We start from the raw sequence: 21,664 nt of genomic DNA on the forward strand, positions 1-21,664 counted from the left end.
CTGTTCACTATTTTGATGGCCGCTACCCATTGAGTGGATGTTTTCAGAGAACTATCCACAATGACTCCAAGATCTCTTTCTTGAGTGATAAAAGCTCATCTAGACCCCATCATTTTGTATGTATAGTTGGGATTATGTTTTCCAATGTACATTACTTTGTATTTATCAACACTGAATAAGTAAACACTGATAGATGTGAAGGCCAGAAAGGACCAGATCATCTAGTCTGACTTCCTCCATAACATGGACCAGAGAATTTCACCTAGTAATTCCTGCATCAAGCCCATAATTTGTGGTAGAGGTAGAGCAAATCTTTTGGAAAGTGACATCCTATCTTGATTTAAAGATCCCAAGTGATGGAGAATCCACCATGTCTCTGGGCCAGTTGTTCCAATGGTTAATTACCCACATAGTTAAAAAACTACACCTTATGTGGGACTCTTTGTCTTCATTTTTATTGATTTGGTTTGCTCTGCCTCTCTCCTTCCCTTTGTTTTTCTCTATTTTTTGCTCCAACTTGAGGGCCCAGTGAGCTAGAGATTGGTCAAAAAATCCACCCCCCTGGGTGACGTAGTTACAGCAACCTAACCCCTGCTGGAGAGAGCACCATGTCCAGGGGAGGGCTTCTCCCATCAACATAGATACCGCCTCTAGGGGAGTTGGAGTACCTATGCCAGTGGGAGAAGCTCTAGGTTATCTCACCTGCAAACACAAATTCAATTACCTTCTCCATGCTGATGATGACTCACAGATTTACCTCTGGGCTCCAGACCTCTCTCCTGCTGTCGAGACTAAAAGCTCATCCTGTTTCTGACATCTCCTTGTGAATATCTAGCCGCCAGCTTAAGCTCGACATGGCTAAAATAGAGCCCCTAATCTTCCCCCCAAACCTTTCCCCACTGCCTACTTTCCTGATCACTGTGGACAACACCTCCATCCTACCTGTCACTAGGCCCTCATGTCCAGGCCTAGCAGATTTTCCACATAACATCTCTAAGATATGGCCTTTCCAATCCGCCCACACAGCTAAAAAACCCTCTCCAGGCTCTCATCATCTCAGATCTCAATTACTGCAACGTCCTCCCCTCTGACACTGACAAATGTAAACCTTTCCCCACTCATAGCCATTCTGCAAAGGTCATTTTCTTAGCTCACAGCACTGACCATATCACCCCTCTCTTTGCATCCCTCCACTGACTCTGCTTTCTCCATTGACTCAAACAAAAGCTGCATGTCTTCACTTTCAAGGCTCTTCACAGCCTATCCTGATCTACGTGTTATCTCTCATTCAGTATCAAAAGGTCACCTCTTGCCTCCCATCAGCCCATGGTGCCAGCTTGTCTTGCCTACTTGTTACATTTTCAAACAAGGTCCTTGGTACTTTCTCCCCTGCTATCCCTCATGCTTGGGAGAAGCTCCCACAAAACCTCTGCAAAGCTACCTCATTATCCTCCTTCAAGTCTGTCCTCAAAACTCTCCTTTGCTGTGATGCTCCAGAAAACTTGACACCGGGTAGACTGCTGATGTGCTGTGACCACAGTCTATTGTGCTGACCAGCATTGTCTCACTGTTTCCTTGTTCTCCTCCCTCTGCAGCCACCTCTTGTCTTATACTTAGATTGTGAACTTCATGGGGCAGGACTGTCTCTGTTTTGTGTTTGGCCAGCACCTGGCAAAACATGGTCCTGATCCATGGCTAGAACCCCAAGACATGAGGATAATACAGATAATTAAAACCACACTTGCCCCCTTTTACCATCACAGCAGGGGAAAGGAGCTGTGTCTGGGACACCCTGATGCCACACTGCTCGGGGGCAGTGTACTGGCTCCTGGTGGTTGTTACAGTCTGGTGTAAGTTAGAGAGAGCAGCCTGCAAACAGCAGCTATGCTAACCCAGCACATAAGGAACGGCCAAGTACAGCACAGCTCAGGGCACTGTAACCTGAGCTTTGAGCCCCTGTGTTAGCTCCATGCCACCACTGGGACCCCTTTTGCTGGAGTGACACTCACTGGCCTGCTAGGCAGGGCTTCCAGCCGAATTCCCCCAGCAACACAGCACAAAGCAGCTGGGATTCAAGATGAGTAGAAGCCTATTTATTTATCTGGTTCTATCTGTACTTGGGAACTGTTTTCTCTAATAAACACCTCGTGGTTTTGAGATGTTCTGTGAGTCCAGCTATCATGACACACCCGACCTGATTAACACAAGGGCCCCCCAGATTATCCCCCCTACTCAGTGCTGCCTCCAGCAAGACAATGGCAGGGCAGAAACATACACAGGAGGATGTGTATGTGGGCTGATCCTCCCCTGTAGCTGGGTTGGCTCCTGTAGCCTCTCAACCCACTTTTGATCCCATGGTTCCTTTTCAGTCCCTTTCTCTTTCCTCCCCTCCCCTCTGCCTGAGAGACTTGGCCCTGATCTACCTTACCAACTTATGTTGGTAGAACTACATTGCTCAGGGGGTGGAAAGTCCACCCCCCTGAGCGATGTAATTATACCAGCCTAACTGCTGATGTACCTACACTGACAGGAGAAGCTCTCCTGTTGGTATAGGTAGCAGCTTTGCTAAGGACAACAGTGCTGTAAGTGTAGACAAGCCTTCAGTTACTGTCCCGCTCTCTCTCCTTCCCCCTTCCACTCCCCTCTGGCTGGGAGAGTTGGTCATTGTCCCCTTCCCGGGGTGTTGGCTTTCCTGGAGCTGGATCAGCTCCTGCGTGTGGTAAGGAGAGCAGAGCCTGGGGATGTCAGTGAGAGCAGCAGCTCTGGGAATCCCAGAACCCTGAGACCAGAGATGGGGTGTGTGCCAACCTGCACCCCATGTTCACCTCTTTTCATAAAATTATGATAAATCTTGTACAAAGAATGCCTTGTGAGGTGTCATTTGAAAACTCATGATCTGCTGAACATTATTGTCCTGTTGAAATATGTGTAGCAACACGGTGTATGAAGTTATAAGATTCTACTGTAGGCTTGCTACTGTAGCATGCTGTAATTTTGGTACATATTTGGTTTGCTAACACCCACAAACCAGTTTTTCAGTGACACAGGCATGTTAGCCCTAGTCAGGTCTTAAAGAGCCATTGTCCAGCAGGGGGAAAGATATAAACAATAAATTTACATTTCATCACAGGGCTGGCTCAAAATCTCACGTCTGCAATCCCAGCAAGAGATGATCCTCAAAGAGGTGAGAAAAGTATAAATCACTTTTCTTCAGGCAGTACCAACTGCTATAAGCTTTCGGTGAGAAAAAAAATTTGCTTTTATGTTTATTTGGCTTGATAAGTTTAGACATTAGATTGGGTTTTTAATCTTTTCATTTTCTTGGTAACCTGGCTTGACTTTTATGCCTCATGACTTGTAATCATTTAAAATCTATCTTTCTGTAGTTAATAAACTTATTTTCTTATTTTATCTTAACCAGTATGTTTGGATTAAAGTGTGTGGAAACTCCATTTGGGACAACAAAGCTGGTGCATTACCATTTTCCACTGATGAAACGACAGTCCCTATATGAACGTGTATCTTCCAGGAGAGGGCTGGGCAGTAAAAGACACACATTTCTGGGGAAAGTCTGGGACTGGGGAATTTGCCTGTGTCACCCTGTATATGATTCATGAGTGGCTGGCCAGAGTATTCATGTATTTTGGCTGGGTGGAATTTACATGCTAGCGGCTGTGTGTAAACTGACCAGGAGTGGCTGTTTACACAGAAAAGTGGTATAAATTTTACCCCAGACTGGAGCATTGAAGGGACACAGTGGTCCAGCAATCCAGATGGTACCCTGTGGAGTGTCACAGGGTGAGGAGAGACTGTTTGTTCAGATTCACTTTCCTGACTGTCCCCAGCACTTTCCCCCAGGTCTTTCTCATCCCCTGTAGTCTCTGGCTCAGCAGCTGATGATGGCAGAGGCCGGGCTGCCCAAGTGGCTGGTTTAAGCCACCAGAGGAGCTTTAATGAAGGTCTCTCACTAGCACAGGGCCTAGGGGGGAGCAGCAGCTGCTCAGTCCAGGCTCTAAGATGAAAAGAAAGGTGGAAGCAGCATCTAACCCAGAAGCTCAGCACAGACAGATCAAGTGCAGCCTCCCTCCATTAAAAATAACTGGAGCTCTCTGGTGGCAGCAGCTCAGGACACCTTCCCCCTCCCTCCACGCTCCCCAAACAAGCCAATTTGGGCAATGACATGACACCAGATGCATCCAGCCAGAATTTCAGTCTACTTCCTTAGAAGACAGGATCCTCCCCAGCTAGTGAACCCAAGAGAGATAGACGGGTCAGATGCCTGGAGAGAGGAGGGGCGGGGGTGTCTCTGCTCAGTGCTGGTGCATTGGGAAAGGCCGGTCATTGTGTCTGGATGAGCACTAGGGAATGACACCCCAGAGCAGGCACCTGAGGGGAGGTCTGGGCCTTGTCCATGGGATTCCTGGGCACTGAGCCCAGATTCTGATCAATCACATGAGTGCCCCTCACCCCAACCCCAGCTCCTTTCACAGCCACCGGCAAGAGACACCTGTGAATCACCCTCTCACCAACAGCCCACAGGAAAGCCCCACTGACACCAATAGGGAGAGGTGGTAGGATCAGACCTGTTTCTAGCCACATTTATTATTACTCCATGTCATACAGGAAGGGGTTAGAGGCAGAGGCAACGTGTGGGACTCCAGCAGCAGGGAAGGTGAAGCAGCCTCAGTTGGCCGGGGAGGAGCTCAGCCAACCAGCGCCTAGCAAAATGGGGTCCTGGTCCTTGGCTGAGGCTCCCAGGTGCTACAATAATACAGCCAGCCATCCTACTGCTTCTTCCCTCCCAGGGTTGCAAGGACACAGGGAGAGTGGCACTGCCAGAGGGAGGGACCTCCTCACTGCTGGGTGTCCCAGTTAGGGGCATCCCAAGCAATCTGGAAGGGCACGTGACCCCCCCCCAGAACCTTTTATTTTTGCCCCCTCACTAGCCACAGCTGTGTGTGGTCTCTGGAGGGTGTTCCCTCCTATCACAATTTGCTACCCTGGTGAAATACTTATTTTAAGTTTGGGCACAACGAAAATGAGATTTTTCTAATTTAGGAAATTATATCACATTGGAATCTTATTTTCTTTGTGTCCAAATTTAAAACAGAGATTTCGCAGTTGTAGCACATTGTGATGGGAGTGCTTCCACCTAGCACAACTTGCTGCCCCTGGACCAGGGGATGGGGAATGGTGAGAGCAGCAAATTGTGATGGTGCAGCAAAAAAATCCTAGCTGGGTGACAGTAACTGGTTGGAAATGGTGACAGGGAGCAGTTTGTAACGAGACACCTGGCTCTACAGGGAAAATGCCAATCTCTGCATGGAGCAAGTGCTCTAAATAAAGGTCTCAGGCCTGGGGCAGCACCCAGGCCACCAGAGGCCCAGGAAGGTCAGGCAGGAGACAAGACCTGGCCTGAGCCTGAGAGACGAGCAGCAGAAACAGTAAACCCCATGGAGGTGAACACAGCCTGAAACAACAGCTCTGAGACTGAGGACTGCTCCATTCATGCCAGTGGGTGTCTCGTTCCCTCCCCAGGGCTGGAGAGTTTCTGATACTTGTCAAGCCTGCCCATTCTCAGCTCCTCAACCTGCTCTCATCAGTGTGTTCTTGCGGCAGGCTCCGACCATACCAGTTCTCAGCTCCCCACCCAAAGGGGCAGGGCTTTCCCAGATCCTGGCACACACACAGGGGAGGGGGGTTCAGGCACCACGAGAAATGCAAGTTCCCATGGACCCTGGCTCACATGAGGGGATAACGGGGAGGTCAGACACACATAAATGTACAGAGGACCCCACATGCTGGCACACACAAGGTCAGGAAGATGGGCTCAGGAACCACTGTGGGGAGGCGGCAGGGAAAGGAGACCTACAGACCAGCCTACCCAGAAGGGTAGGGAGGGGGCTCAGATTCCCCCAGAGAGGCAGGGCCCCTCCAGGAGCTGGTTTGCATGAGAGGACAAGGAAGGGTGGGTCACACCTCTGTAGCTGGGGGCCCCCAGATCATTGCACTCACACACAGGAGGGGAATGTGAGAGTGACAGGTGCCCCTGCCCCTATCTTCTTGAGTCCCCCTGTCACTGACCCCCATCTTTTCCTTCACAGTGTCGCATTTCCCCACCCCATCATCTGAGCCTCCAACCCCTCTCCCTTTATTCCCACCTACTCTTCCACACCAAACACCCTCCCTTCCTAGCGACTATTTGCTTATGTAGTTTATTTTCTGTTCAAAAATAGTGTAAATGCCTTTGGATTATTTTGCTGCACTCAGATTACATTTCCCCTAAATCAAAACCACCTTTGAAGAGGCAGATTGGAGCAATAGGCCTGTTTTTTGTTCTTGACACATCTCCCTCCGTTTGGATTTAAACCCACACTACCTAGACTCCGATTCAATGACTGTGACTTTCCCTCAGAGCTACCCAAGTGCTGTAAAAAAGAGGCAGTTTTCCAGGTAGTTAGCCTCTCTGTCTGCACGACTTCACTGTAATCCCTTTAGCTCCTTCTGTAGCACAAGAGACTACTGATGAGCTAAACGAGAGGAGCAAAACCTTTTTAAAAAAAATGTTTAATTTGATTTTCACCACAGGGCTGGTGGATACCAATACACCCTGTCCAGGTAGTCCTTGAGCTTTGGAGATCCTGGTGTGATCAACTGAGCCCTAGTTTTATCTCTATTTATGAGGGAAAATTCGTTGCCGAAGTCTGTCAATTTTAAGAAAACCTCGATTTTGGGGGTGTGGCTGTATCTCAGCTACCCCTTGGCCAAATGGTCCCAAAATTGGATCAGTAATAGAAATATACACCCTCATAAGCCACACCAAATGTCAGGGCATTCCAAGTAACAGTGTGGATTTTACAGCACTTAGGAAAGACCAGTTTTAAACAGAAACCTGATCTAAACCTTAACTCTAGCAGGGCTGTCACCCTTCTATACTTAAGCACTTAATATACCTGAGAGAGTACTTATGAAAATACTTATATACCGTAATACTTATTTGTCCAGAAAGCAAGTGTGAATCACTCTGCAGGTCAGAGATTAGGACGGTCACCGGGGAGGGATGAGCACCTGGGTCCCAGTTTCTGTGTCTATGACTATTTAATTATTGATACCACCTACAACAGCTTTGACAGGAGGCTTTGAGAGGGGCCACTTAGGAATGTGACAGAGCAATTCATTTATGAGACTAGCTGAGTGATCAAGACAAGGTAATCTGAGGGGTAGGCACATTTTGATGAACAGTACTGACAAAGTGATGCCACCTGGTGAGCACAAGTGGAATTACAGGGAATTGACAGAGTTGGGAAGTCTACTGCTGGTGACTAATGTTAAGATTCTGTCAAGGGCATTTTTAGTAAAATTCAAGGACAGGTCACAGGCAATAAACACTACCAGGAGGATGTGGAAAAATTGGAAAGAGTCCAGCGGAGGGCAACAAAAATGACTAGGGGGCTGGAGCACATGAATTATGAGGAGAGGCTGAGGGAACTGGGATTGTTTAGTCTGCAGAAGAGAAGAATGAGGGGGGATTTGATAGCTGCTTTCAACTACCTGAAAGGGGGTTCCAAAGAGGATGGCTCTAGACTGTTCTCAGTGGTAGCAGATGACAGAACAAGGAGTAATGGTCTCAAGTTTCAGTGGGGGAGGTCTAGGTTGGATATTAGGAAAAACTTTTTCACTAGGAGGGTGGTGAAACACTGGAATGGTGGTGGAATCTCCTTCTTTAGAGGTTTTTAAGGTCAGGCTTGACAAAGCCCTGGCTGGGATGATTTGATTGGGGACTGGTCCTGCTTTGAGCAAGGGGTTGGACTAGATGACCTCCTGAGGTCCCTTCCAACCCTGATATTCTATGATCTGTGGCACAGCAGGCTAGTGCTGTAACCACTGGATCATCCTGCCTCTCCAATCTCATTATCTCTGCCTTAGCATTTGCACATGACAATATGTGAACACAAACATGGAGAGCCACCACCACCTCCACCATTTGAGCTAAGACCCCAACTGCAGGAGATGCTCACATTTGTACGCATGTTCTTAAGACTGGCTGTGCATCCTGAAAGAGCACACACAGACTGTGGGGGCAGGGAGTGGGGAATGGGGTGCGTGGAATTTCCTTAAATGTTCAAAAACGAGGTGGCATAATTGTTTTTGTTCAAAATCTTGTAATATTTTTTATCCAGTCTTGTCATGTATTTGGACCTGACTGATGAGTTGTGAGTGCTTGGGGTGGGCACTGCTGAATATGAGAGTGGTGTTCACTTACCTCTGAGCTCCTGCTGTTGAGTAGAAATTGCTTCCTGTTCCTGAATGTTCACATTTTCACTCCTAAAAAGAAGACATTCTCTGTCAACTTTCAGTTCAGCTGTTCAGTGCAGTAATGCTGCAGGGCATCGAACAGGAATGTAAAGGGAAATGACAAAGGCAAATACATGTACAGTACCTGCTTGATGTGCTTGCCTCCCCCTGAAAGGAGAAATGGGGAAACTGTCAATAATAATCTATAATTTAATAAAACCATGTGAAAAAACATCCAGGGACCATTCCCCATGGGTGTGCTACGTGTTTTCAGACACAAAAACCCTCTTCCCAACAAGACAACCCCATTTCAGAAGAGTAAATTTCCAGCCATCCCTGCTTTCCTAGGTATTTATGAATTTCATTCATCTGAGCAAATAATGTAGCTAACGTATTCACCCTGCTGTGGCTACAGTTTGCTAAACCCATTGCCATGCACCTTTATCAATCACAAAGGGTTATGCTTCTATATGGACCAGTATTAGCCAGAATAAGTGATAGATTCACAGCTGATAAGGCCTGAAGGGGCCATTCTGATCATCTGGTCTGACCTCCTGTTTTTGAGCACAAGTCAGAGAACCTCCCCCGGTGATTCCTGCATCATTAGGAATCCATTTTGAAGCATTTGGAGGAGAGGAAGGTGATCAGGAACAGTCAACATGGATTCACCAAGGGCAAGTCATATCTGACCAACCTGATTGCCTTCTATGATGAGATAACTGGCTCTGTGGATATGGGGAAAGCAGTGGATGTGATATATCTTGACTTTAGCAAAGCTTTGGATATGGTCTCCCACAGTATTCTTGCCAGCAAGTTAAAGAAGTATGAATGGACTATAAGGTGGATAGAAAGCTGGCTAGATTGTCGGGCTCAACAGGTAGTGATCAATGGCTCGATGTCTAGTTGGCAGCTGCTATCAAGCAGAGTGCCCCAAGAGTCGGTCCTGGGGCCGGTTTTGTTCAGCATCTTTATTAATAATCTGGATGATGGGATGAATTGCACCCTCAGCAAGTTCGCGGATGACACTAAGATGCGGGGAGACGTAGATATGCTGCAGGGTAGAGATAGGGTCCAGAGTGACTTAGACAAATTGGAGGATTGGACCAAAAGAAATCTGAAGACGTTCAACAAGGACAAGTGCAGAGTCCTGCACTTAGGACGGAAGAATCCAATGCACAGCTACAGACTGGGGACCGAATGGCTAGGCAGCAGTTCTGCAGAAAAGGACCTAGGGGTGACAGTGGACAAGAAGCTGGATATGAGTCAGCAGTGTGCCCTTGTTGCCAAGAAGGCCAATGGCATTTTGGGATGTATAAGTAGAGGCATAGCGAGCAGATTGAGGGACGTGATCGTCCCCCTCTATTCGACATTGGTGAGGCCTCATCTGGAGTACTGTGTCCAGTTTTGGGCCCCACACTACAAGAAGGATGTGGATAAATTGGAAAGAGTCCAGCGGAGGGCAACGAAAATGATTAGGGGGCTGGGGCACATGACTTATGAGGAGAGGCTGAGGGAACTGGGATTGTTTAGTCTGAGGAAGAGAAGAATGAGGGGGAATTCGATAGCTGCTTTCAACTCCCTGAAAGGGAGTTCCAAGGAGGATGGACCTAGACTGTTCTCAGTAGTAGCAGATGACAGAACAAGGAGTAATGGTCTCAAGTTTCAGTGGGGGAGGTTTAGGTTGGATATTAGGAAAAACTTTTTCACTAGGAGGGTGGTGAAACACTGGAATGCTGGAAACACTGGAAACACTGGAACACCTTCACAGGGAGGTGGTGGAATCTCCTTCCTTAGAAGTTTTTAAGGTCAGGCTTGACAAAGCCCTGACTGGGATGATTTGATTGGGGACTGGTCCTGCTTTGAGCAGGGGATTGGACTAGATGACCTCCTGAGGTCCCTTCCAACCCTGATATTCTATGATTCTATGATTGTCCCTGAAGGGGTCAACTGAGAATTCAGAGTGTCCACAGTGATCTGGAAATCTGCCAGAGCGTGTGTAACCAACTGGGAGCTTGGGAGGGCTGCAGCACTGGTTCTGGGGTTTTAGACAGCTGGGGTGTGGAGGACCATATCCCAAAGAAGCGTGGCAGACATGGGGTCTGCAGTTGGGAGTGCAGCTGACAGACCCAGAGCTGGAGTCTTAGAAGCACATGGGATCCTGTGGTTAGGTCCAGTCACATCTGACTGGTATCTGTCCAGAGAGGGTGTGACACAGGGCCCTGAAGGGATTTAATTAGCCAACAAAAACACCCCTACCTTGGACTCGTGAGCAGCCTTTCCCATGGGAATCACAGCGTGAGAGCGGTGAGCTGGGGATCCTTTGCAATCCTCACAAAGGGCTTTGCCATCCTCCTTACAGAACCATGTGAGCTCTTTGCCATGTTTCTCACAGAAATTCCCTTTCCTACTCCTTTTCCACAGTTGTTTGATGAATTGTACTATGCTGCCCAGCTGTGTGTTGGACCTGAAGGCTCTTTTCTGGAACGTTTCTCCACACTGAGGACAGGCGGCTGTCTCCACTCCTGCACAGCGCTGGGTGATGCAGCCCCGGCAGAAGTTGTGCCCACACTCTATAGTCACTGGGTCTGTCAAATACTCCTGACAGATATGACAAATGGCATCTTCTAGCTCTCTACCAGCTAAGGATATTGGAGCCAGGGGTTCCAGACCCTCAGCCTTACGTTTTCTCTTCCCTGGTGGAGCAGGTGTCCCCATGGCTGCTGGGCTCTCAGTCTGTCTGTCTCTTTCCCCAGCTCTGTGTGTTCTGGTGTCACTGGTGGGAGGTGCCTGCATCTGGCCTCTGCCCTGCTCCGTGCAGGGTGAGGTGAAGAAAAGGGAGGGGGCTGGAGGAGAAGGAGGAGAAGGGAAACAGAAAAAAGGAGTGAGGAACTGACTGGGAGAGGAAGATGAATGACAGTTAGAAAGGGTGGGAAAGCTGCTCTGCCAGACACCCCCTCGCCAGTGACCAGGAGCATGGAGGGGGTTTTAGCTCCGTGTTTGGCACTGGCGAGATGGACCCTGGAACACTACACCCGGTTCTAATGGCCGCATTTTGGAAAGGACGTTCAAAAGAGTGGAAAGGTTATAAAAAGAGCCACATATTTGATTTGAGGGCTGGAGAAAATGCCCTACAGGGGCAGACTGAAAGAGCTCGATCTGTTCAGTTTATCAAAAGGAAGAGTGAGAGGTAGCTTGATCATGGTGTTCATGTGCCTTACATTTCTAGTAAGGTTGAACCCTAAAAGCACAAATACAGAGTGGGAAATAATTTTCTTGGCAGCAGCCCTGCTGAGAAAGATCTGGGAGTAGTGGTGAATCACAACCTCAACATGAGTCAGCAATGCGACGCTGTTGCAAAAAAAGCAAATGCAATTAAGAACGTAAGAACATAAGAATGGCCCTACTGGATCAGACCAAAGGTCCATCTAGCCCAGGATCCAGTCTTCCAACAGTACCCAGTGCCAGGAGCTCCAGAGGGAATGAACAGAACAGGTAATGATTAAATGATCCATCCCCTGTTGCTCATTCCCAGCTTCCGGCAAACAGAGGCTAGGGACACCATTCCTGGCCATCCTGACTAATAGCCATTATGGACCTATCCTCCATGAATTTATCTAGGTCTTTTTTGTGCCCTGTTATGGTCTTAGCCTTCACAACATCCTCTGGCAAGGAGTTCCGTAGGTTAACTGTGCGTTGTGAGAAGAAATACTTCTTTTTATTGTTTTAAACCTGCTGCCTATTAATTCCATTTTAGGTTGCATTAACAGAGGCATAGCATACAAGTCATGGGAAGTGATAGTACCGCTCTACTCAGCACTGGTTAGGCCGCAGCTGCAGTACTGTGTCCAGTTTTGGCCACCAGTGTATAGAAAGGATGTGGAGAAAATGGAAAGGATCCAGAGGTGAGCGGCAAAGATGATCAAAGGGATGGAATGCAGCCATCTGAGAAAAGGCTGAAGGAACTGGCGTATGTTTAGTTTGGAAAAGAGAAGATGCGGGGGGAGGGCAGACACATGATAATCTTCAGGTATGTGAAAGGTGGCCATAAAAAAGATGAAGAAAAGTTGCTTTTTTGCCACGGAGGGCAGGACAAGAGGCAATGAGTTCAAACTACAGCATAGCAGATTCAGATTAAATCTCAGGGAAAACATCCTAACTGTAAGAACAACAGGGCAATGGAACAGAGACCTCGGGAGGTCGTGGAAGCTCCTTCACTGGAGGTTTTCAAAAGGAAGCTGGGCAGCCCTCTGTCTCGTATGGTTTAGACACAACAAATCCTGTATCTCAGCAGGGGTTAGACTAGATGGCCCTCGTGGCCCCATCTCACCCTGTGGTTCTATGATTCTAACAGGAAACACACATGGTGACAACACAGCCTGTAACAGCCACACCAGCTGCCCACATCCCATCTCTTCCCCCGGACTCTGCTCTTCCTTACTCCTACTGAAAGTGGCAGCTGCCTAATAAAGACACACGTGCCCCCAGCGCCCCCTGCTGAGCCCTCTGCTGAGCCCCTCTCCCTTCCCTCCAGCTGTTCTCTGCTGCCCTCGACTTGCCCAGGATCACCTGTGTCAGCAGCAAAATAAGATCCGGATGAAGCATGGTCTGAGGATGTCCCTCCCCCTCCACACCCAGAGACCAGGGTGAAGCCCTGGCAGTCAGGTTTACTGGGCCCTGCCTCAGCGCAGGGGGCTGGACTTTGTGACTTCTCCAGAGCCCTTCCAGCCCAACATTTCTGTCAGTTAGCTCTGGCCTGTCTGAGACTCTCCGGGCCTTGGAGCCTGACCTGGTGCCCCTTGCAGTCAATGGTCAGATTCCCACTGGCTGTTGGATCTGGCCCTAGCGCACATCTTATCACCTGTGTATTGCACTGTGCATTGTTAGGGGCCTAGCGAGCCCCTGGGTTATTGTTACAGGGAGACACTGAGCTGAGCTCACAGAGTTCTGTCTTGTCTGTTAAATCTCCTCTGGGTTTCTGCCATCCTGCCCCTGAAAATGAAAATGCCAGAAAGTAACAGCAGCCCTGGGGCTGATCTGAGGGACTCTGCAGAGACACTGGGAGTTCTATTGCTCCGGAGGCTGAAGTACAAAACCCAGCCCAAGCCAGGTGCCAGATAAGTCGCAGGCTGCAGCTTTCAGTTGGAATGTGGCAAACTCCAGGTAACTGAAGAGGAGGGAGCAGGGAGAAACTGACAATGTGATTTTATTGGCTGTTCTTTTATGTGGCCACATTATTTCCGCCCCCCGCCCCCCCAAGAAAATAGGCTCAGTCCAGTGAGAATGGGGGAGAAAAATAGCATTTAAAAATTAAGGGGAAAAGTTATGAAGACACCCCAGATAATGTCCAGATCTGCCCACCATTCCCAGGGAACTCTCCCCTCCCTCATCGTTTATGATCCTGCTGAGATAACGACCTTGGGTAACAGCAGCAGAAAGGTGCAGGTGGTGAGCGTGGGGTACAAAGGGTAACAATAAGCAACAGTTTATTGAGCTGCAGAGGGGAGCGGTGTCCAATGGGAGCCTCTGGGGTCAGAGTCTCCTTTTTTATTGCACATCATTGGACTATTATCTGACAGACAGGCCCTCAGTCAGGGTAACAGCAACGCTGAGCCTGTGTGCCCCAGAACACACTGACAGGAAACGATAATTAAACACCCCGCAGCCTGTGTGACCAAGCTCAGGGGATCTGAGACACTTCAGGTGCGGCTCTGAAGGGAGTTCCAGGGTAAGGTGCGTAACTCCCTGCTCTGCTACAGACTCCCTGTGTGGCCTTAGGTGAGTCACTTAGTCACTTACCTTTAGATGCAGATAGACGCCTAGTGGAATTTTCAAAGGTGCCTGGGCACCTAGCTTCTAAAGGGAGTTAAGCACCTAAGTGCTTTTGAAAATCCCACGAGATGCCTAACTACATCTTTAGGTGACTACAGACCTTCCAAAATCTGCCCCTTAGTCTCTGTCCCAGATTTGAAAAGCTATTTAGTCTCCTAAAGATGCAGACAGGAGCCTAGTGGGACTTCCAAAAGTGCCTGCGTGAGTTAGGTGCCTGACTCCCATGAATTCCTTTTAGATCCTGCACCTTCTGCACTCGTCCCATGCGTATTCCATTCAAGGTGCTTGCTGGCAGGAATGTCCATGAGAACAAGGGATTTCTACTGAATGTTATGAAATGTTCATAGAATATCAGGGTTGGAAGGGACCTCAGGAGGTCATCTAGTCCGACCCCCTGCTCAAAGCAGGACCGATCCCCAATTAAATCATCCCAGCCAGGGCTTTGTCAAGCCTGACCTTAAAAACTTCTAAAGAAGGAGATTCCACCACCTCCCTAGGTAACGTATTCCAGTGTTTCACCACCCTCCTAGTGAAAAAGTTTTTCCTAATATCCAACCTAAACCTCCCCCACTGAAACTTGAGACCATTACTCCTTGTTCTGTCATCTGCTACCACGGAGAACAGTCTAAGTCCATCCTCCTTGGAACCCCCTTTCAGGGAGTTGAAAGCAGCTATCAAATTCCCCCTCATTCTTCTCTTCCGCAGACTAAACGATCCAAGTTCCCTCAGCCTCTCCTCATAAGTCATGCGTTCCAGTCCCCTAATAATTTTTGTTGCTCTCCGCTGGACGTTTTCCAATTTTTCCACGTCCTTCTTGTAGTGTGGGGCCCAAAACTGGACAAAGTACTCCAGATGAGGCCTCACCAATGTCGAATAGAGGGGAACGATCACGTCCCTCGATCTGCTGGCAATGCCCCTACTTATACATCCCAAAATGCCATTGGCCTTCTTGGCAACAAGGGCACACTGTTGACTCATATCCAGCTTCTTGTCCACTGTCACCCCTAGGTCCTTTTCTGCAGAACTGCTGCCGAGCCATTCGGTCCCTAGTCTGTAGCGGTGCATGGGATTCTTCCATCCTAAGTGCAGGACTCTGCATTTGTCCTTGTTGAACCTCATCAGATTTCTTTTGGCCCAATCCTCTAATTTGTCTAGGGCCCTCTGTATCCTATCCCTACCCTCCAGTGTATCTACCTCTCCTCCCAGTTTAGTGTCAACTGCAAACTTGCTGAGGGTGCAATCCACACCATCCTCCAGATCATTAATGAAGATATTGAACAATACCGGCCCCAGGACAGACCCTTGGGGCACTCCACTTGATACCGGCTGCCAACTAGACATGGAGCCATTGATCACTACCCGTTGAGCCCGACAATCTAGCCAACTTTCTACCCACTTTATAGTCCATTCATCCAACCCATACTTCTTTAACTTGCTGGCAAGAATACTGTGGGAGACTGTGTCAAAGTCAAGGAACAACACATCCACTGCTTTCTTCTCATCCACAGAGCCAGCTATCTCGTCATAGAAGGCAATTAGATTGGTCAGGCTTGACTTGCCCTTGGTGAATCCATGCTGACGGTTCCTGATGACTTTCCTCTCCTCTAAGTGCTTCAGAATTGATTCCTTGATTCATGGGAAGCAATGTCTGACCATTTAGGCCCTGATCCAACAAGGTCCTTAATTATGTGCATAGCTTTCAGCATGCAAGCAACCCCACCAAAGTCTTAATCACAAATATTTGCACCAAACACCTGTTTCTAAGAGTTAAATTCATCTGTAGCAAGGTCAAAAAATCACAGGCATGGTGCCTCCTGCTGGTCATCTTGGGAATTAGCTCAAATCCAGCTCCAGAACACCTCCTTCTGGCCAGTGTCCTGCCTGCCTTAGGCCCCGTGTCCCGCCTGGACCCTGGTGCCCCTTTACCCAGCATTACTCCACACTCTGGGTTTCCCCTCCGAGGGGAACCCCCAAACCTCTAAACCCACCTTGCCTCAGCGGCTACTGCCAGTCATCATCTAGCTCCCATTCTCTGGGGCAGACTCCAGTCTGTAATGGCCACTCATCATTGGCAAGGCAGTTGGACCAGCTGCCTCTGCCTATCCCCAGGCTGCCCCTCTGTAGCTCCACTACCTTCTTCGGCCTTAACCAAGGCCTCAGCCTGGTGAGTTGCCAGGCTTGAGCTCCCCAGCTCCTTTGCCCAGCACTGCTCTGTCCGGTACCCTGCTTTGCATATGTCCTATTATCATACTCAGCCTTCCTGTCTGGAGTGCTGTGCAATGAGTGCTGCACTTCAGGATGGCTATACTGCATGGTGATGGGGGTTGAGTGCAGGGGGTAAGGGTTGTAGTTTTCAGGGCTGGGTGGTGAAGCTACAGGTGTTGGAGGCAGCTGGTGGCGATAAGTACCCAGATGTTGGGGAAAGTGGGTTGGAGGTGACATGGGGGCACAAGGGAAAGAGTTTTGGGACAAGGGCTGCAGGGGGGGCAGGAGCGGCAGTGCTCTGCCTGCATGGCTACGAGTGTTTGGATCGAGTCCGCTTGGCGCTCATGATGCTTATCAGCCACTCTGTGCTTTGGTGCCGGCGATCTACATTCTGCTGGCGGACCATCCTTTCACTCTCCCGCCATCCTGCACTTTTTCATTTTCATTAAGGGACTGCTGCATGACTTCATGCAGCATGTCCTCTTTAGAATCATAGAATCATAGAATATCAGGGTTGGAAGGGACCTCAGGAGGTCATCTAGTCCAACCCCCTGCTCAAAAGCAGGACCAATCCCCAATTAAATCATTAAATCTTTACTTTTTTAAAAATCTTTTACCAATTAAATCTTTACTTCTACGTGGCCTATTCCTGATTCTTTGCAGTCTCTCAGCCGGTGATAACACGGACAGCTGAGATCTCAAGGTTGCATCTGTAAAGGCAAAATGCAATACTTAAGAGAGGCAGCATTGTTTACACCAGACAGAGCAATGATTCCCCCATACTTAAGGAGGGCAAGCACAGTCTACACAATAGCATAATTTGCAAACAGGAAGGGGGTTTTCAAAATTTCCAGAGAATTTAAAGGGCTGGTCTGATGGTTGGTCACCAGAGGGCAAGGCAGTAGAGTTCAAACTGATGACCAGAGTGACTAGAATAGGCATTGTGGGACACCTCTGGAGGCCCATCAGAGTGCATTAACAGACCAGGGTGTCCACATTGCCCATCCCAAAGCAAGCGCATATAACCCACAGGAGCCCCAAAATAGTGAGTAAGCACAGGGTCAAGGGGGACTGATTGTTTCATGGCTGTACTGTCTTCTGGGGTTCTGTGCCTTGGGGAGAGCCAACAGCTGCAGGGGGCCCTTATACTGAACGCTGTCCCCTCATTTTCCACAGGAGTTTGTCCTGGAAGACATCTCGCTGCTGAGGGTGACCTGGGAAGCAAGGGAGGGTCTTCTGCAACAATGCGGCTTCCACCCTGGCCCATATGCAGCTTGCTTGTGTGCAGCAATGGTCCCCCTGCCCCTCATGGCACAGTGGCGTGGACATGTTAGCCTGACAGGGACAAGGACCACAGTGGCTCTCCCAAGAAACCTGCACAAGTGCATTGCCCAAGTTCTGGCTGAAACCTTTGAAGAGATCACTGAGGCTGATTACTGCAATGTGAGAGAGCACATCAACGCCCTATTCCGCATCTAGACATGCATGCAGCCCTAACCCTCCTCGCTCCAAAAGCCGTCACCGAATAACTTCCTTCCCCAAATAAAAGTCGCTTACCGGGAACCTCCTCTGGTGTTTGTCCTTCCCCAAGCACCGGCCGCCGCGACTGGCTACCTTCCTCCTGGCTTGAAAACAGCTCCTGGCTGCATGCCTCCAGGGATTCCGGGGTGTCTTCCTCCACCTCGGCACCCTCGCTCCTGCTTTGCTCCTCTTCCTGCCTTGTTGGACTGGGCTCTGAAGTGTCCATGGTGGTAATTGGAGTGGAGGTGGGGTTGCCCAGAAGTATCACGTCCAGCTCTTTGTAGAAATGGCAGGTCGTGGAGGCAGCACCGGAGCGGCAGTTTGCCTCGCGGGCTTTGCGGTAGGCATTCCGCAGCTCCTTCACTTTAACCCTGCACTGCAGAGCATCCCAGTCATGGCCCCTTTCCATCATGTCCCTTGATATCTGCCCGAAGGTATTGTAATTCCTATGGCTGGAGCGCAGCTGGGACTGGACAGCTTCCTCCCCCCAAACACTGATGAGGTTCAGCACCTTGCCATTGCTCCATTCTGGGGATCACCTGGCGCATGGAGGCATGGTCACCTGGAAAGATTCGCTGAGAGCACTCCACACTTGGCTGAGCAAACAGGAAGGGGATTTTCAAAATTCCCAGAGAATTTAAAGGGCAGGTCTGATGGTTGGTCACCTGAGGGCAGGGCAGTAGAGTTCAAACTGATGACCAGAGTGACTAGAAGAGGCATTGTGGGACACTTCTGGAGGCCGATCAGAGTGCATTAACAGACCAGGCGGTCCACACTGGCATCGCAGCGCTCCAGCGGGGGTGCATCAAACGTTATTCCACTCGCCGAGGTGGAGTACCAGGAGTGCTGTAGCCGTGGAGTCAGAGTGCCCTACATGCCTTGCCAGTGTAGACGCGTCGTGAGTGAGAGCGCACTGGGCTGCTTTAATGTGCTCTAACTCGCAAGCGTAGCCATGCCCGTAGTCACAAACTGGGCCGTTCCTACAGTCATCTTCCATCAGTGATGTCTGGATCCTTAATCACAAACTGGGTACTGGATGTTTACACAGCTGCTCCTTATCTTATACTTTGCATTTCAGGTTCATCAATTCGCACTCCTTGGATCATCAAGCCAAGGGTGATACTGGTGTCTCCTTTTCCTTCACTCTTTCTTCTCTAATTAGGCCCATCTGCTACTAACATCCTATCTCTTATTTGCTATACACACATACCTCATTCACACAAAGAACAGCTCTACATTCTTTCTCCAAGCAATGAGAGGAAACAGCAGAGGGGCTGTTAAACAATTTTCTAACAAGCAGGCTTGTAACAGAACATCATGATTCTTAAACAGATCCATTTCATATTACTACTTTAGCTTATAAAACAAATTACTACTACTAATTTAATAAATCCAAAACAGCTTAATAGACCAAGGGAACTTTGTGCGGGCTTGGGTTCTTTGGCTAACACCCCCACCGGTGTGGCCAATGTCATACTGGCAGGAGCAGGGTGGCAAGCTCTGCAAAATGGCATCCTCTATAATAATACCAGACAAGACCACATCTGGTACTGGACAGGGAAAAAACCTTTCCAAAAACAGCACTGTCCTATTCAAAACCAGACAAATGGCCTGCCTAGAGCTGTGCATTAAATAAGTTTTTAAACCAGTTTAATTAAACCTGTATGAAAGACTGTGTGGACACTCTTAGGGTATGTCTACACTACGAAAGTAGGTCGAATTTATAGAAGTCGGTTTTTTAGAAATCGGTTTTATATATTCGAGTGTGTGTGTCCCCACAGAAAATGCTCTAAGTGCATTAAGTGCATTAACTCGGTGGAGTGCTTCCACACCGTGGAATGCTACCGAGGCAAGCATCGACTTCCGGAGTGTTGCACTGTGGGTAGCTATCCCACAGTTCCCGCAGTCTCTGCTGCCCATTGGAATTCTGGGTTGAGATCCCAATGCCAGATGGGGCTAAAACATTGTCGCGGGTGGTTCTGGGTACATATTGTCAGGTCCCCGTTCCCTCCCTCCCTCCGTGAAAGCAGCAGCAGACAATCGTTTCACACCTTTTTTCCTGAGTTACCTGTGCAGATGCCATACCACGGCAAGCATGGAACCCACTCAGGTAACCGTCACCGTATATCTCCTGGGTGCTGGCAGACGTGGTACTGCATTGCTACACAGCAGCAGATTATTGCCTTTTGGCAGCAGACAGTGCAGTATGATTGGTAGCCATCGTCGACGTAGTCCTGGGTGCTTTTTTAACCAGGCGCCTGGGCAAACATGGGAGTGACTCAGCCAGGTCATTTCCCTTGTTTCATCTCGTGGTGATTCAGTCCTACCGGCAGTGCACTGTCTTTTAACCTGCAGCTACCGGAAGATGATGGCCAGTCGTCATACTGCACTGGCTTCTGCCAAGCACCCAGGAGATGACGATGGCTAGCGGTTGTACTGCACAGTCTGCTGCCAGCAAGATAGATGAAGTGGCTCAAAACAAGAAATAGACCAGATTTTTTTTTTATTCATTTTCTCCTCCCTCTGTGAAATCAATGGCCTGCTAAACCCAGTTTTGAGTTCTATCCTTGAAGTTTTGAGTTCTATCCTTGAGGGGGCCATTCAGTTTCTCGCAAACCCACCCCCTTTGTTGATTTTAATTCCCTGTAAGCCAACCCTGTAAGCCATGTCGTCAGTCGCCCCTCCCTCCATCAGAGCAACGGCAGACAATCGTTCTGCGCCTTTTTTCTGTGCAGACGCCATGCCAAGACAAGCCTGGAGGCCGCTCAGCTCACTTTGGCAATTAGGAGCACATTAAACAGCACACGCATTATCCAGCAGTATACGCAGCACCAGAACCTAGCAGAGCGATACCGGGTGAGGAGGCGACGTCAGCGCGGTGACGAGAGTGATGAGGACATGGACAGAGACTTCTCTCAAACCACGGGCCCTGGCAATGCAGGCATCATGGTGCTAATGGGGCAGGTTCATGTGGTGGAACGCCGATTATGGGCTCGGGAAACAAGCACAGACTGGTGGGACCGCATAGTGTTGCAGTTCTGGGACGATTCCCAGTGGCTGCGAAACTTTCGCATGCGTAAGGGCACTTTCATAGAACTTTGTGACTTGCTTTCCCCTGCCCTGAAGAACATGAATACCAAGATGAGAGCAGCTCTCACAGTTGAAAAGCGAGTGGCGATAGCCCTGTGGAAGCTTGCAACGCCAGACAGCTACCAGTCAGTTGGGAATCAATTTCATAGAATCATAGAATATCAGGGTTGGAAGGGACCTCAGAAGGTCATCTAGTCCAACCCCCTGCTCAAAGCAGGACCAATCCCCAACTAAATCATCCCAGCCAGAGCTCTGTCAAGCCTGACCTTAAAAACCTCTAAGGAAGGAGATTCTACCACCTCCCTAGGTAACGCATTCCAGTGTTTCACCACCCTCCTGGTGAAAAAGTTTTTCCTAATATCCAACCTAAACCTCCCCCACTGCAACTTGAGACCATTACTCCTCGTTCTGTCCTCTTCTACCACTGAGAATAGTCTAGAACCATCCCCTTTGGAACCACCTCTCAGGTAGTTGAAAGCAGCTATCAAATCCCCCCTCATTCTTCTCTTCTGCAGGCTAAACAATCCCAGTTCCCTCAGCCTCTCCTCATAAGTCATGTGTTCCAGACCCCTAATCATTTTTGTTGCCCTTCGCTGGACTCTCTCCAATTTATCCACATCCTTCTTGTAGTGCGGGGCCCAAAACTGGACACAGTACTCCAGATGAGGCCTCACCAATGTCAAATAGAGGGGGACGATCACGTCCCGCGATCTGCTCGCTATGC

This window comes from Lepidochelys kempii, chromosome 14 (genome assembly GCF_965140285.1).
Source record: "Lepidochelys kempii isolate rLepKem1 chromosome 14, rLepKem1.hap1, whole genome shotgun sequence".
Taxonomy (NCBI): Eukaryota; Metazoa; Chordata; order Testudines; family Cheloniidae; genus Lepidochelys; species Lepidochelys kempii.